The sequence below is a fragment of the Dermacentor andersoni genome, chromosome 4 (assembly GCF_023375885.2).
Source record: "Dermacentor andersoni chromosome 4, qqDerAnde1_hic_scaffold, whole genome shotgun sequence".
Taxonomy (NCBI): domain Eukaryota; kingdom Metazoa; phylum Arthropoda; class Arachnida; order Ixodida; family Ixodidae; genus Dermacentor; species Dermacentor andersoni.
This window is the reverse complement of record NC_092817.1, coordinates 59,762,325-59,777,867: the sequence shown is the minus strand read 5'-3', so window position 1 is coordinate 59,777,867 and position 15,543 is coordinate 59,762,325.

Here is a 15,543-nt window from a genome sequence, read left to right as displayed (position 1 = left end):
CTTTGGCACTAAGAATAAACAAACAGACAAAAATCTGCAATACAAGCAGGAATACGCTGGGTAATAGGATAATAAGTTACATTTTTACTGCAATAGCAGTTATACGGATGCTCGAGCAGAATGCACGCTGTCGCCGTGCTGTACAGCTATCGACAGTGCACACACGGCTCGCGTGCGGAGGGTTAGGTGCTCCAGAGAAGCAGAGTGCGTTTGGCTGCAAAAACGACGAAGCGAGGTGGGCACACCGTCGTCGTCTGCTCAATCGGCTCGGCGATGGAGCCAGAGCAGCGTTCTGCCTTGCGCTGCTGGCTTGAGCGTTGAACGCACGCACGCTATATCGTTCCTGCTGAGCTGTCGGGTTTATTCACTGCTCTGGGCGGAACGGAAAGTAAACGTCAAGCTAACGTTACTGGCCGCTGTCAGACGCCGACGGGTTTCCTCCAACCACATCTGGTGCGCCATCGATCTGGGTCGCCTGCAACTCCACTGCCGGCCCTCCTCGTCACGTGAGCTTTGCGCGATGCCTGGTAGCTGCCGGGGGTTGTTCCTTACTGCTCAGCGGCATTTGTCTTGCGTGCCGCATTGCGCCAACGTGTCGCGTCCGCGTGTAGTCAGAACACCGTCCGAGGAGTTCTAGAGAAACGCTGAAACTTGCTGTCGCTGTCGATGCTTTGCCCTTCGGATGAAACTGCGTAATTTTTTTTTTCTCGCGCTGCCATTTAACAGTTCCATTTTATTTCTTTTTTAATGGGTGAAACAGTTCTGTTGTTTTCTTTTATATTTTTCCTTTTAACGATTTGATTTTGGCAATGATTTCAGTATAGTGAGTTCCTTAGTAGCATTTTGTCACACTTAATAAACAGTAACAAGCACTTCGCTACAACTGGCGTGAGCGCGGCAATCTGGCAATGTAGATTCGACGCTGCTTCTCGGCACATGGCCTAAGCAGGGCTGCTTTTTTGTTGCAGTCTTTTAATTTCAAAGTGACATTTTCGTTTCTTAATGGCCGATTGGGGCTGCCGCCGTACATAGGGACCGAGACTGCATCGCGCCGGAAATCATTACGCTCCGCCGCGCTTCTAATCAGTCCCTCTTTCTTCTACGTTTGAACGGGTGATGCGAACATACGTGCACGGCGATTTATTTTTGGAAGATGTTCGCTGCTGCTAGCTCAACGCGCATGAGTGCTGCGCCTATAATGGGGAAATGGCGGTCGAATGTGGAGGGAGAAAGTTTGTCGCCGAGCGACGTGAACAAAGAATACTGTCGTGTAGAGCCTCCGTTCCTTTCAATTTTCACCCTCTGTGATCTTCGTCTCGTTGGCGTATTTTTCGCTCTTCTGGTCGGTCGGTCATTGGGAGCTGGAATTCATTCGCTCCGCATTTTAGGGAACGCATGGTCGTTCACTGCACACGGCACCTTTATTCTGCTAATGACGGGGCAGCGTAGTGCGGACGTAGACGGTTGCAAGAAAAAAAAAAAGAAATCTGATGTTACAAAAAAGAAACCCTAAGGAACTGAAAGAACAAACGCGCTTGGTAGGGTCCTTATTATTTTTTTTTTCTGTCCACTGAAATTATTGAGCAAAACGCGCTCGTATCGTCTTCGGCGTCGTTAACGTAATTTTAGTCATCAGTAAACCTAGGAGTGCTTTACGAGATGTCATTCGCAGCCCACCGACGTCGAATGAAGTTCTACATTTAACTGCGAATAGTATAAAAGTCGCTGAACAGATGACAATAAATTCTGTTGTTTCGCGAACTAAAAATGATGTCAATCGACAGTGCGACAGTTTCAATATTAATTGATGCGTAGCATTGGAACTACTGCTCTGCTATATACTGCGAGTCGTGCTTCTTTAATGATGGGCTCCGTTTTGGCTATCCTTAGGGGTAATTATAATACATGACTTTTATTAACCAGCAAAAACAACGGCAAGAAGTTAACTTTACGCCATGCAATGTGAAAGTACTTTTCGTATTCTGAAGGAAGTCAAGTTGATTGTGCAACGGAAATCACTAAACGCACAGGAGCAGAGCTGCTTGCAGGCCAACTTAGCTTTGCGATGTCCTTTTGCCCTCTACTGTCTATTGCGTCACACTGTTATAGCGTGCAGAAGTTGCGAATGTCCTCATCAGTCTTCCAGGAACTGGGATGCGTAGGCGCCGCAGGCAACAGGCAGCAGACAAAGTTGTGGAAGCTACGCAAGTAGTCTAGCCATATATGTCTCACTCCGCACTCTTCGAAGCGCAGTTGTGCTTGATCTGCTACATCTTGTACGAAAGAACTACTTTGTATACTGCAACTAAGACTTGCAGACGCAATTTTCTGTCATGTCAGAAAGCAATTGTGCATCCTTGTGCTTCTAGGAGGACGTTATTATTATAATATATTTCTTTTTTTTTGGGGGGGGGGGGGGGGTTTACGGGCCGAAACCACTTTCTGATTATGAGGCACGCCGTAGTGGGGGACTCCGGAAATTTCGACCACCTGGGGTTCTTTAATGTGCACCTAAATCTAAGCACATGGGTGTTTTCGCATTTCGCCGCCATCGAAATGCGGCCGCCGTGGCCGGGATTCGATACCGCGACCTCGTGCTCAGCAGCCCAACACCATAGCCACTGAGCAACCACGGCGGGTAACGTTATTTTAGGCCCTTGACCAGACGGTAAATGGAGTTTTCAGGCCATCCAGGCCTTACTTGACTCTCTAGAAAGCACGGGCCTGGACTGTAGGCTTTGAGTAGTCCAAATTGTTTGCTATCTTTTTTTACATCCTCCTCTCGTCATCGTCACCCATCATGCGCCTCTTTCCCCCCTCTTTCCTTCCATCTTCCCCCAGCGCCGAGAAGCTGGCTAGATAAATGCACCTCAGGTCGACCCTCTCTGCATTTCGTATCATTAAACCTTTCGCTCTATTGTGCCTCTAGTGGGAGATCTACGTACTACGCCTTGGCCCTGAGCGCAGGTGATGCGCTGCGGCTGCTGACCTTCTCTCGTTAGTGGCAGTTACTTCTCTCGTTTAGTGGCTAATAAGTCAAATTACCGGCGCCTTTTATGCAACAAATAGGTCATGTTTTGTGACGGGAAATAAATTTTACATGGAACTTCATGGCCGCGTGAGCAATATATTTCATTCATATGAGACACACTACTTGGCCGCGATGCGAACAGTGAAAGAAGTCTCTGTAGCATTCGTAGCGTTGCCTGCACTTCTCGTATTTTACGGATAAAAGCTTTCTTTGGCTCTTTCGCCCGTTTCTTGGTTGGCGGTGGGGGGCTGTTGGGGGTCGGCAGTCGGTGGTTGATTATCAGTGGTCGGACTTGCGGTGCAAAGACGCCGAGGAAAAGGTCACGTGGAACAGACTTGTGGGGAAGGGAAGGGGGGGGGGGGGCAGTGGAGACTGTCATGCGTGATATTTGTAGAGCGCTCGGCGAGGACAACGTTCTTTCGTTCGCTCTCTCGCTCGCTCGTTCTTCCCTTCATTCGATTGTGCTATCCGCTTACATGGACAATTATCGTCGATGGTTCCGGCAAAAATATTTTTGTTTTTGATTTCTAAGCAAGTCACACGAAACCGTGAAAATTGTCTTTCCTTTAAACACGTTGTTCCGAATTAGATGGACCCGTTCTCTAATTTAGCTTGCACTCAAACGAAGCACCTGTCGACTGTTTTATTCGATGATTACTTTCGCTCTTTTTTTTTATACATGCGTTATTGTGAAAAGGTTGAGGTAGAAAGCCTCTTCTTTTTTCAATACGACACATATCGAGTGGTAGTTAGTTAAGTTCACGTGGGGAATTATAGTGAGAGCATGAGAACAAAACTTAGTGACAAGTGAAACTCACTGCAACTTTACGAGAACTTTACGAAAGCCCATACACTCCTAAAGTTTCGCCGGAACTGTCAGTTTTTCTCAAGATGACGTCTTTCTCAATGCTTCGCCAATTCGCGTGAGTGCCACAGGGAAAATGACAGACACCTCAAAGAGGCTAACGGACGAAGCCACATCATTTTGGTTACATTTCGCTTTGTACTGAAAGCGCTGAGGGAACTTATTCGGGGAAGATGGGAGGTAGCGCACTGCATGCCTTGTGCAATGTGCTATCATTTTAAAAATTTGCAGAAACAAAGGGAAAACGCTATACACAAGTGCGCTTGCATTCGCCTGTTCTCCTTTCTTCGTTTAACCAGTATCATAGTAACAGCAGCGTTCCCGTAGCAAAGTGCATATTGCACATTTTTGAGTGCACTTCGAGGCAGCGCTAAGAGTGCGCTATGGAGGATGGTGACACGGGGACCCGCATTCTCCTAACGTGTATCGCTGGCTTGGAGAGCATGAGGTATTACAGGGCGCCGCAGTTAAGGCTGCCCACAGTACATTCAAGCCTAAAATTGCTGTGGCAAGCAGGAATTTTCAATCATTCTTGTATTCGGCCTTTCCTTTCATCTACTATGGGAGAGCGGAGCAGATAAAAATTTTGTTCTTCTCCAGAGTAACTTAGACCTTCAGTCGTACAGGCAGTTAGGCCGTTTGCTAGATAGCGCGTCGAATGGGCGCCACTGCTGGCGAACACCGAGAAACATTACTATTAACTGCTCAGACGCTTCAAGACACAAGTATGCCCATCAATGGAACATATGTTACCTCTGAATTTTTTTATCGCCATACAAGTTTTTCAAAAAAGGTGATGCTTACGTTGCTAGGATGGCGGCCAAGTTCGCCGGCTGCACTGTCCTCGACGCGACAGAAGCGAGACGTTCTAATGGGGGTTATCCTATTTTCGGACGCCTGCGCATTGGACGACGAGACTGTTTATCGCGAAGTAGTCAGTTCTCAGGCGTAGGGTGCAGAAGTAAATCGGGTGCTGGTTCACAGATGCCACTTACGTGGCACATAGCGAATTGCGCTGTTGTCGGACAGAGCGAGAAGGAATGAACGCAGAAAAGTGAGGAAACACGAAGGCTTTCACCGTTATGAGACAACAACCGGGAAGCCAACTACTTCAATACCATGTGAAATTGTGAGAATAGGTTAAAGAAGACAGAACTTTCCACGGTCACTTTTTCAACGCGTGAACTTTTCTTAGCTTGAACCTCAGTTGCCTGTTGTCGGCATTGTCCGCAGGCCTCCTCTCTCAAATATCCCAGACCTCATCCACTCTCTTCTCTTACTGGTGGAAAGGGCGTGCACCAATGAGAGATGGTGCGCGCACGCACGCACTCACACACACGCACGCACACCTAGATGCGCGCGCGCGTGTGTCTGTGTTTGTGTGTGTGTGAGGGGGGGGGGGCAAGGTGGGTTCTCTGTGGGTGTGCTTCTAGTGTGTGGTAAATACCATCAGAACTGTCGCTGGGAAGGGAGATTAAGAATATATGGCAGCGGACGTACACCCCCTTCGCTGTGAGCGCAATTAATTACGGGTGCCGAGTTTGCCTTAGTCTTGCTTCCCAAAGTGCGACAAAAAGGAAGAAAACCTGCGCTGAGGAGATATATGACACCTCCAGTACGACCAAGAAAAGATGAAAGAAGTATTCGGTTAGAGACCCTGTAGGGTAGCATCGTAGCCGCAGCAACCGCAAGTAAGTGTCTGCGTGTCTTCGTGGTCAGGGACCGTGGAGGAGTCAGCAAGTAGGTACAAAAAGGCGAAGTTTGTACACTGAAGGCAATATCCTTTTATCCCCCCCCCCCCCCCCCCCCCCGGTTTTTTTCCCTAGCGTCTTTGGCGCAAGACACAGATAAAAATAGAAAAGAGATCACAAGGAATGCCTCTGGTTGCGCAGCGGCCACTCCCTCGCCCCACTCTGCTCCGTGCCACGACCAAAATCGTTAGCGCTCAAAGAGAACCGTTGCCGCAACCGCAACTTGTGCCGGAGACCATGCTGTCGTTGTCTGCGGTGGACCCACAGTAGACCTTCACCGCCTTCACGAGCGCGGTAGCTTTCCGAGACGGTAACTGCGGCCGCTGGAGCAAGCACCATGCCGTCCTTACACTGAACGGTCACGGGAAAGAAAGTCTAATTCACTCTCTCTTTTTCTGCGCACGTGCTTTTCGACGTGGACGTTTGTGGGAAAGGGGCATTCTTTAGTGGTGCTTAGGATGTTTGCCCGGCCGCATGTGCAGCATGCTTCTCGCGATAGCATTATTCACTCTTAGACAAAGGTACACCCTTTGGGGTGTATATATCTGCCACATAACGATAATCGTCATCTGCCTTGCTTGCGTTTCCTTTCTTCAAAACACTGCGCCCGCTACTTTCCTATCGGGAATGCTATGTCATGCTGATAACGCGCATGCCGTTCGTTACTGGGAAGTACTGGGCTAGCAGCGTTAAAGAAAGGAAATACGGACAAGACAGATGACGTTGATTGTTGTGTGGCAAGATACGACTCAAAGGGTGCAATTTTGTTTTAGAGTGTTGGTGTTGCAAAAAGGGACACCCTCGTACACAGTGCAGTCGAACACAACATGCATGTGTAGCAAACGCAAGCATATACACGCAAAGGAGCACCAGAGAGTCTGGTTCTGGGCAGTGTCCTGAAGTGTAAGTTTCCAAAACTTCTTGTTCGTAAAAAACTCTTTGTCTTGGGCCAGCCTCCTCCTATTTACGATGCCACGTATGCCGGCATCTGCTTCTAGCAAACCGCTCTTGAGTATGAGCCAATTTAGTGGACACGGAATGAAAACAAAGAAGCCATTTTATGTACAACGAATCAATTCGTAAGAGCACGTGCCAGCCATTCATGACAGTGAATATATTGGCCGTACAGTTGCAAGTTATTTTTATGAACGAAAAGCGTTGGCGACGCGAGTCCATATCGCGTGCATTGTTTCCATATGATTGTAAGAAGGTACATCAGTTCACCTTACTCCGAAAAATTACGGAATATTTGAGCAGTAAAAATCCATAAAAGAAGAAGAGTTAGGAGAGAGAGAGAGAGAGGAAAGGCAGGCAGGGAGGTTAACCGGATGCGAGTTTCAGGCTTGCTAGCTTGCACTATTTAACCTATACACCACAATTTTTACGCAGCCAGCCTCGTGGTGTCGAGTTGCCATCTTGATGTGTCGCTTCTGGTGAGCCGTGTGGTACGATGCTATGGCGCGCAGACAACTATGCACAACTTTTTCTAACGCGAATTTTTCTCTGTGAACCGTGCCAGAATTTGCTGACCACACTTTGCGTGATTTTTTGCTGCTGTCTTGCCCCTGTCTTTCACGCAGTACTTCCCTCAGCGTACAGCTTTCCTCACCATTCTTCCCTAAACAAACATCAGACATTGCATGCATCCTCGCGACAACGCGGCGTCGAGATCTCGCACTGTGCGTTTGCGTGAACTGCTGTCAGCATTTTGGCACAGCTTGTGAACGATGTAGTCCATAAGCGTAAACATTACGCGAAGCTAAAGTTGCGGCCTCAGTGATGCAGAAACATAGACATTGCGTGAGATTACACAATATTGCGGGTGACAATGAAAACAACTGTACGCATCAGATCATCAGGCTTTATTTCACGTAGATTCGAACATGGTGTTTGGATCTGAATAATAGTTTTTGTTTCTTACCCGCCGTGGTTGCTCAGTGGCTATGGTGTTGGGCTGCTGAGCACGAGGTCGCGGGATCGAATCCCGGCCACGGCGGCCGCATATCGATGGGGGCGAAATGCGAAAACACCCGTGTGCTTAGATTTAGGTGCACGTTAAAGAACCCCAGGTGGTCAAAAAATTTCCGGAGTCCTCCACTACGGCGTGCCTCATAATCAGAAAGTGGTTTTGGCACGTAAAACCCCAAATATTATTATTTTTTGTTTCTTGCCAAAGTGAAGGAGATCGCAATTCGCATCGCCGTATAGGTAACAACCCACAAATCCCAGCTGGTGAAATGGGTGGTGCGGCGAGGCGATCGCGCATCTGCGCCTACATTGGCGATAGTTATCTTACGTAAGCGCCGCCCCGCCTTGACATCACTGCGGCTTTCGTCATTTTAGCCCATATATTTATTATAAGTGACGGTAACCCCCGAACGGCAGCAAAGAGGCAAACGGTCTTACGTAAAAAATTGTTTTTTTTTTTAAATACCAGCCTTGAACAGGGATTGTTCATCCGTTTGTGTGCAATAAAAAAACGCGGTTTCCTGCGCTCAACGTTGAACAGCCGTCTGCTGTTAGCAACAGTCAGTTTAGCAACAGTCAGGTACATATTGAGGGCGTTAGAAGCACCGCTCTCCTTGCTGAACAGTACGGGATGGCCCGACGGTCTGTGCTGCGTGCTTATTTGCACAGGCCCACATTGATCCGTCTTGTGTTTTAGTTTTATAACACGTACTTAAATTATTCACATAATAATTCGCTCCACATAATTTCATACATGTGCGTTGTATGTTCATAATGTTTGCTTTTTTGTATTGTACTACAACGTTACGCTTCTTTGTTGAACAGTGCTTAGGGAAGAAGATTGTCTGAAACAATGCTGACAATAATGAGCCGTATACTTTTAAGAAAGCGACTTGTCTTTATACAATTTTTGCCCATACGCGGTTAGTTGATTCGCTCGGAGCGTAACTTCTGCATGTTCTCCACATCCTCGCAATACATATTTGCACTTTTATTCCAAGGACGAAAGGAACTTTGGCTAATGATCATGAAGGCGAGCGCTAACAGCCGGCGCAGTGGTTCTGGCGCAACTGGCAGCTCTGATCCAGTGTGATCGTTGAGCAAAAGCCTCGACAACCTCGCTCGGCAAAGGCTTGCCGTTGGGTCGAGAACTGATGGGGAGGGCGGTGTCGAAGACGGCATTTCCACGTCGCCTTCTACATCACTATTGCTGCTGCTTCTGCTCGGTGCCCGACGCGTCGCCGCTGCGCCCAGTCGAGCCGTCGTCTATAGGAACCCGGGGTCTGAGTGCGCTCATTACGGCGAAGGGGCGATGAGCCACCGTCCCTTCACTCTGGCGTTCACGTATTGCCGTCGATTCCGGCACCATGTCGTCGCGTCGTCCGCCGGCCTGCCTCCCTTCTATAGTGTATATATATCATGGCGGATCCTCGCGATGACAGATGTGCTGATTCCGGGGCGGCTTATACCGGAGTGCATCCGCTGTCCTAATGGCGACATTGGCCCGCGCCGATATGTAAGGGCGATGGAATCCTTCGGCGGGGAGCCCCTTTTTTCTACCGCATCCACAGGCTGGTTTCTTTCCCTCACCTTTTTTTTTGTCTTACCTTTATTGCTTTGTTGGCTTCGTGAATGTATGTACGGCGTCCGTGCCTTGTCTTCATTTCGCAGCAGGTGTGTAAAACCCTGGGAAAGATAAAAATGAGATCGCTGGGAAGTTCTTTAGATATCTTTTTGAAGGGCGGTGGGGAGTGACGGGGGTGCTGTACAATAAGTACAGAATCTTGCCTTTTCATGGCACCGAACGGCTCTCATGTCCTTAGCCTTTAGTTTTCAAAAATAAAGCGACCTGAACCATCATTGTCGTGGCGTGATTATGAAGCAAATAGCCAATGAAAGCAAGAAAAATACAATGGAAATTAAGCTTTCTGTAGGTAGAACTTTACATTTAATTATAGAACTTTATATTTACTAATAGATAGGGTTAAGTTGGAAAAAAAGATTTCAAATTATAGTTAAAGAAGAAAGGAAGCAATATATAAAGAAAAACATTGATTGATGATTATGACACTCGCTGATGCGAAATTTGAGCGCAAGTGTTTAGATGTTTTGTATTCTACCGGTTGCGTCACTCATTGTTCATAAACAAAGCGTGAACACGGGAACGCGTGGCTCGCGCGAAGCGCATTCCCTAACGGCAGCGGCGCAGGCGAAGTACCGCATGCGCAGTGGGTCCGAAGCCCACGCCAGCACTTTGTTTCCATATGCGGTATCGCTGGACGCGCTCGACGCATGCCTTAATAATGACGTCATCGGCGACTGGGTGACAACGCACGCTGCTATGCCGCCATCTCGTAACTTGTCGTCGCCATTGAGCACGTCTTGTGCGGCACTCCGCTTTCCTCCTCATGCTTCCGTTGTACCCTCCTCCTACGATTTCCTCCTCGCGCTCTCTTCGCTCATTCGTTCTGGTGGTTACGCCGACGCCGAGCCCGAGGGCGACGCTCAACGTAGGAGCGGGCGCCCAAGAGCTTCGCTCTAAAAAAAAAATTGACAAACTGCCTTGGCGGTGGCGACTCCACAACGTCCGCATGATGCCTGCAGTTCTCTTCTAATGGAGCTGTCACCGCGTGCACTTTCTAGGGTATTTATGTACTTGTGCTTGTGTATCGTGGTCTCACAAAGTATTAAGTGATCTCAGGAAAAGCAAGCAACGAAATCAGCGGGAAGAATGCGGGGAACGGATTGCTCTCTTTATGCTTACAAACAGGCTTCCCAGAAGACTTCCGGTTAAGCCCTCTGGAACAACCCAAATTACAATAGCTTATAAATTTACAGCTGGCATCAGTTTTGCTGTAAAGTTGGAATGTTCGACAAGTTAATTTTATTGTTCAGTGCAACAAAATGAGCCCATACATGAGCTCGACACATGGTACACTTTCTTTATATCTGGAAACATGAATAATATGTGCCTACAGTAAACTATCCGACAAAATACTTCCGTTCTTTTGGCTAACTTGACAGTCAGAAATGAATGACCGGAAGTTTTCTGGGGTCATGAATGCACTGCTGCCACAGTGTGGACATAAAGGGTTTGTAGCCTTTTTCATTATTTGGTTGGCACTTTCCTTGGCTTTTATTAATTTATTTTCTTACCGAACTATTTATTTTTGTCTTACTTTTATTGTTTGTTGGCTTCATATTGCTCTCTCTGAATTACCCTCGCTTAGTGTTTCGCGTGTCGTTTGGAAATATCTTGTATGCACAACGGATGGTTCATTCCTGTTGCATCAGCGAGATTCCCCGTTACTCTACTCTACAGTACGGCCAGTATTTTAGAATATTTACCGACCATACCGCCGGCAAAGAGAATGTAACTATTCCAGCGGAATTGGTCATTCCGACCTTCCAATATTCACGGAGTGCCCGACTTCAGTGTGTCGTTCATTCGACAGCTTGCGAAAATCTTTGCTGCTGCAGCTCGCCCTTCTGCCTTGACAGCTTGACAAGTAACTGAAGCGATACCTTCCCGCGAAGAAGTGCTCGCAACGTCCACTACATGTGCTGCAGTCGCCTTGGATTCGCAGTTGTGTTGTAGTGGCTCCCATCACACATGCCCGATTGCCGATGAGTCTGTGGACAATCCTGCCGTTGAAGCCTTGCTTCTTCTTCATAATTATTGCCATGTCCGCTGCAGGACGATGGCTGCTCCTAGCGATCTCGAATTACCCCTGTCTTACGTACGCGGCTCCCTCGAATGCCCTGGGAGTTTCCTGATCTCACTATACCACATAAGTGCTCAGCGGTATTGGACTGCGTTTCCCTTGCCTTGGAAGTTGACACCCACCCTGATGCTTTAATGGACCGCCGGCTTCTTGGTCTCCGGGAAAATGAGAGTGCAGGAACGACGAGATGGGAAAAAGATGACACAAACAAAGCCATCGTTCGAAAGAACAGTAATGTTGTTCCGGCACCCTAGCCAGACCACGCTGGAAATCTTGGAGGCATATTATATCAGCAAGAACGCCGCTGTATGCGTAACCCGACCATTATTGTCACTTCGCGATAAATAATTCAAGTACATTCCGGCTTTGTTAGGCACGTGTACGTCTATGATGTGCGTTTGCTTTTAACTCGTGTGGACATGCGCAATGTATCTGTGTATAACAATAATAATAAAAAAATAGCGCTTGTTTGTGTCATTTTCGTCTCTTGTTGTTCCTTTGCTCTAGTTTTCGATTAATGGAAATGCCGACTAGCCCAACTATTCATACTTTTGTTCTACGGATTACATGTGCAGTCTAGCTAACTTAGTTTTAAATCCAGCTATAGAATATCAGCCACACTCGAATGCTTGCTAACCATACCCCCGTATTACCCTCTCTTAGCGTTATGCGTATATGATTTGTCATTACATTGCACATTGCTGTCCCTAGTTCCATCTAAAGCTTCTTTGCTATCCTCCAGATATCAGCACCATAGATTAGTATCAGTGGAATGCAATGATATTGCATACTTTAACGACACCGGTCATGCCTTGTGATTATGTCAAGTGCTCCCCAAACCATTTTTTATTGGCTTGAAAATTAAAAATAAACTTGGAGCACTCATGGAGCGCGAAGGGAGCCCCGCGGATGTTTACAAGCCCATTAACAAAGACCTAATCAATAACTTTTGCTCTCCTTGTTCAGCACATAACCAGCGCGAGGGTGGCAAATGGGTTTAACCGTTATCCCGGCCACGGCGGCCGCATTTCGATAGGTGGGTAATGCGAAAACACCCGTGTACTTGGATTTATGGGCGCGTTAAGGAAACCAAGATGGTCGAAATTATTCCATAGTGCCCCACGACGGCGTGCCTCATAATCAGATGGTGGTTTTGGCACGTAAAACGCCATAATTTAATTTAATGCAATTTATTTAATTTAACCGATACGAGGCCATTCTGCTAAGCCGCCTTCGCATGGTGGTCAGTGCGAGTTCAGGCGTGGCGAAGCTAGGCGTGTTAAATGTCAGCTAATGTTCTCGCTATAGGAACGCGATAATCTCTTTGAGGCTCTTATGGGCAGGCACGCTCCATGGGCTATAAGCAGCGGGCACTGCCTTTCCTTGAGGTCATTACATATGAGTGTGAAGTTTGCGAATGCAAATGGGCGATCGCGAACCTTATGCGCGAATCTTCGGGGTATTGTGTACAAAGAACAGCGCTCTGCGCTGCATTCGACAAACTATACAATTATTTCTTAGGGAAACTGAAATTCTTGGACCGTGTCCTCAGTCGAGGTCAGCCTGAGTTACTTTAAAAGCACTATTGTGTGTCTTTCTTTTTTTTTTTTTTGAAGTACCGGGAATGTATGAAAGACTTATAGGGACCGAGGTTAGGGGGTCGACTACAACAGTGCTTGAGTCGGCGAGCGAAGTGCCTGAGAACCGTTCGGACCGACAGCAGTAGCAGAAGTATATCTCTTTTATTCTTTTTTTCCTTTTTCTTCGTATCTCCCAGATCGCAGCACGATACACAAGACACATGCGCCGGCGCGCGCGCCATGCATAAAAGGCGGCTGAGGAAGACAACGATAGCTGCTAGAACTGTAATCGTTGCGAAGCGCATAGAAAACGACTTCTAGAAGGTCCCTTCCGCCAACTTGGATTGGCCATTACGCTACCTATCATTCTGTCTCTGGGGGCGTCGACACTAGGACACTGTAATGGGAACGTATGTGATGCCATATATAATTTTATAATGGAAACAAGGAGACTTCCATGCTAATTTTACTGTTTTATTTTCCACAACAAGAAACCAAAAATATTAACTTCTAACTTTAAGAAACTATAGCATGAAAATTATTGTTAACGATTAGAATTCATTTAATATCTCATTTTCAGTAAAAAAAGATCCTATTTAGGTATTTATTCTTTTTCGACCCACTGCCTCCCGATTCATGGCCAATCCCCCGTAGTGAGTTGTGCTATAACTACAGGCACCAAACCAAACCAAACCAGCGCCTTCGTCGTGTTCTTGCGAACAGATTCTTTGCGTATATTCTCTTTTCTCCTCACTTTTTCTTTCCCCCGTTGCAGAGTAGCCAGCCGGGCAATTATTCTGGTTACCCTATCTGCCCTTTAACTCAATCTCTTGTTCTTTCTCTGGGAAAGATGCATCTCGGCTTCCTCTGAAATGCAACTCATTAGCGTAAAAAATTGGGCTAGTTGGTTTTGCATGACTGAAAGTATAACACCGCAACTTCTCGAAGACGAAAAAAAAATAAACGAAGAACAGACAGGTACAAGTTCCGTCTGTTGTTTGGTTTTGCCCTCGTTGACGGACGGACGAAAAAAAAAAAGGAGAAAAACTGAGAAAAGCACCTGCGAGGTTGCCAGCTCGGGATCAGGACACCTGGGCATTATGTGTTAATGTGTTTCTTGCCTTTGCTTTGTCCTATTCACCTGACATTATTGGCACCACCGAAACTTGGTTACATGCGGGTATTCATGACTCGGAGTTTACACCGCCAGGTTACGTCGCCGTGCGAAATGATCGTATTAATCAAAGAGGAGGTAGTGTTGCATTGCTTTTTCGTTCGGATTTCAAATTCAATGTCCTCTTCTCTCCACTAGACCACTCCACTCAGTCTGCTGTGGACGTTACTACGGTAAACAATTCTTAAACATATGCATTTTCTATCGTCCCCCTAATAGTTCATGGGAAACTCTTGACAACCTGGACCAACTTTTACTACAAGAGAATTCAGCTTCCTCAAATTTCGTCTTACTGGGCGATTTTAATGCTCCTGGAATCAACTGGACGTCTCTCTCATTTTTTGATCATGGTAATGCATTAAGCAGGAAATTTGTTGAATTCTCGTTATCTCTTGGCTTAAAGTAGGTTCACAGTCCCACCCGTGGTGACGCAGTACTGGATTTGATTTTTCTCAGCACCGATTTGGCCAAAACGAGTTACAAATACGAAATAATTGATGGTATCTCGGATCTCAACGTTGTTTTTCAATCTGTAAACCGGCCGATCCATAACCAAAGTTTTACGCTGTCCACGTTTCACCCGCCGTGGCTGCTCAGTGGCTATGGTGTTGGGCTGCTGAGCACGAGGTCGCGGTATGGAATCCCGGCCACGACGGCCGCGTTTCGTTGGGGGCGAAATGGGAAAACACCCGTGTACTTAGATTTACGTGGACGTTAAAGAACCCCTGGTGGTCCAAAATTTCCGAAGTCCTCCGCTACGGCGTGCCTCATGATCAGAAAGTGGTTTTGGCACGTAAAACCCCATAATTTAATTTTTTGTCCATGTTTCGAGACTTTTCCAGAGCTGATGACGTCGGTATCATAGATGAACTATCCAATAATTTCGACTCATTTTCGGCACTTGGACAATCTACTGACGTTGATGCGCTGGTGGCGTATTTTAAAAACATTGTAAAATCATGTATAGATCGATTTGTTCCTTTGAAAACTAAGAAAAAGAACAATAACCTTCCCTGGATGAACCGAGAACTGCTGCACTTATCGCGATGTGCTGGCAAACTTCGCACTAAACGCTCGAACAATCCTCAGGCATGCGTTTTGTACGCGCAGGTAAAAAATGAACTCCCGAAAAAAACCACCTCGGCTAAAAATTTCTTCTAAAAATTTCAGTTGCCGACACTGCTCAAGTATAACCCCCGTAAATTCTGGTGTTTCATATCTCCGGGCTCTTCTTCTTCCACATCTTTGAAAATCAACAACACTGTTGTTAACGATTCATTAGAGATTTCAGAAGCGTTTAATAAATATTTTCAGTCAGTGTTCGCCTCGGATGATTCCAGTAATTCAACGCTTACAACTAACGATTCTTATGCAATTGATGATATCAACATTAGCCTTGAAGGTGTTTTGAATCTCGTACTAAACTTAGATACTAAAAAACCAGCCGGC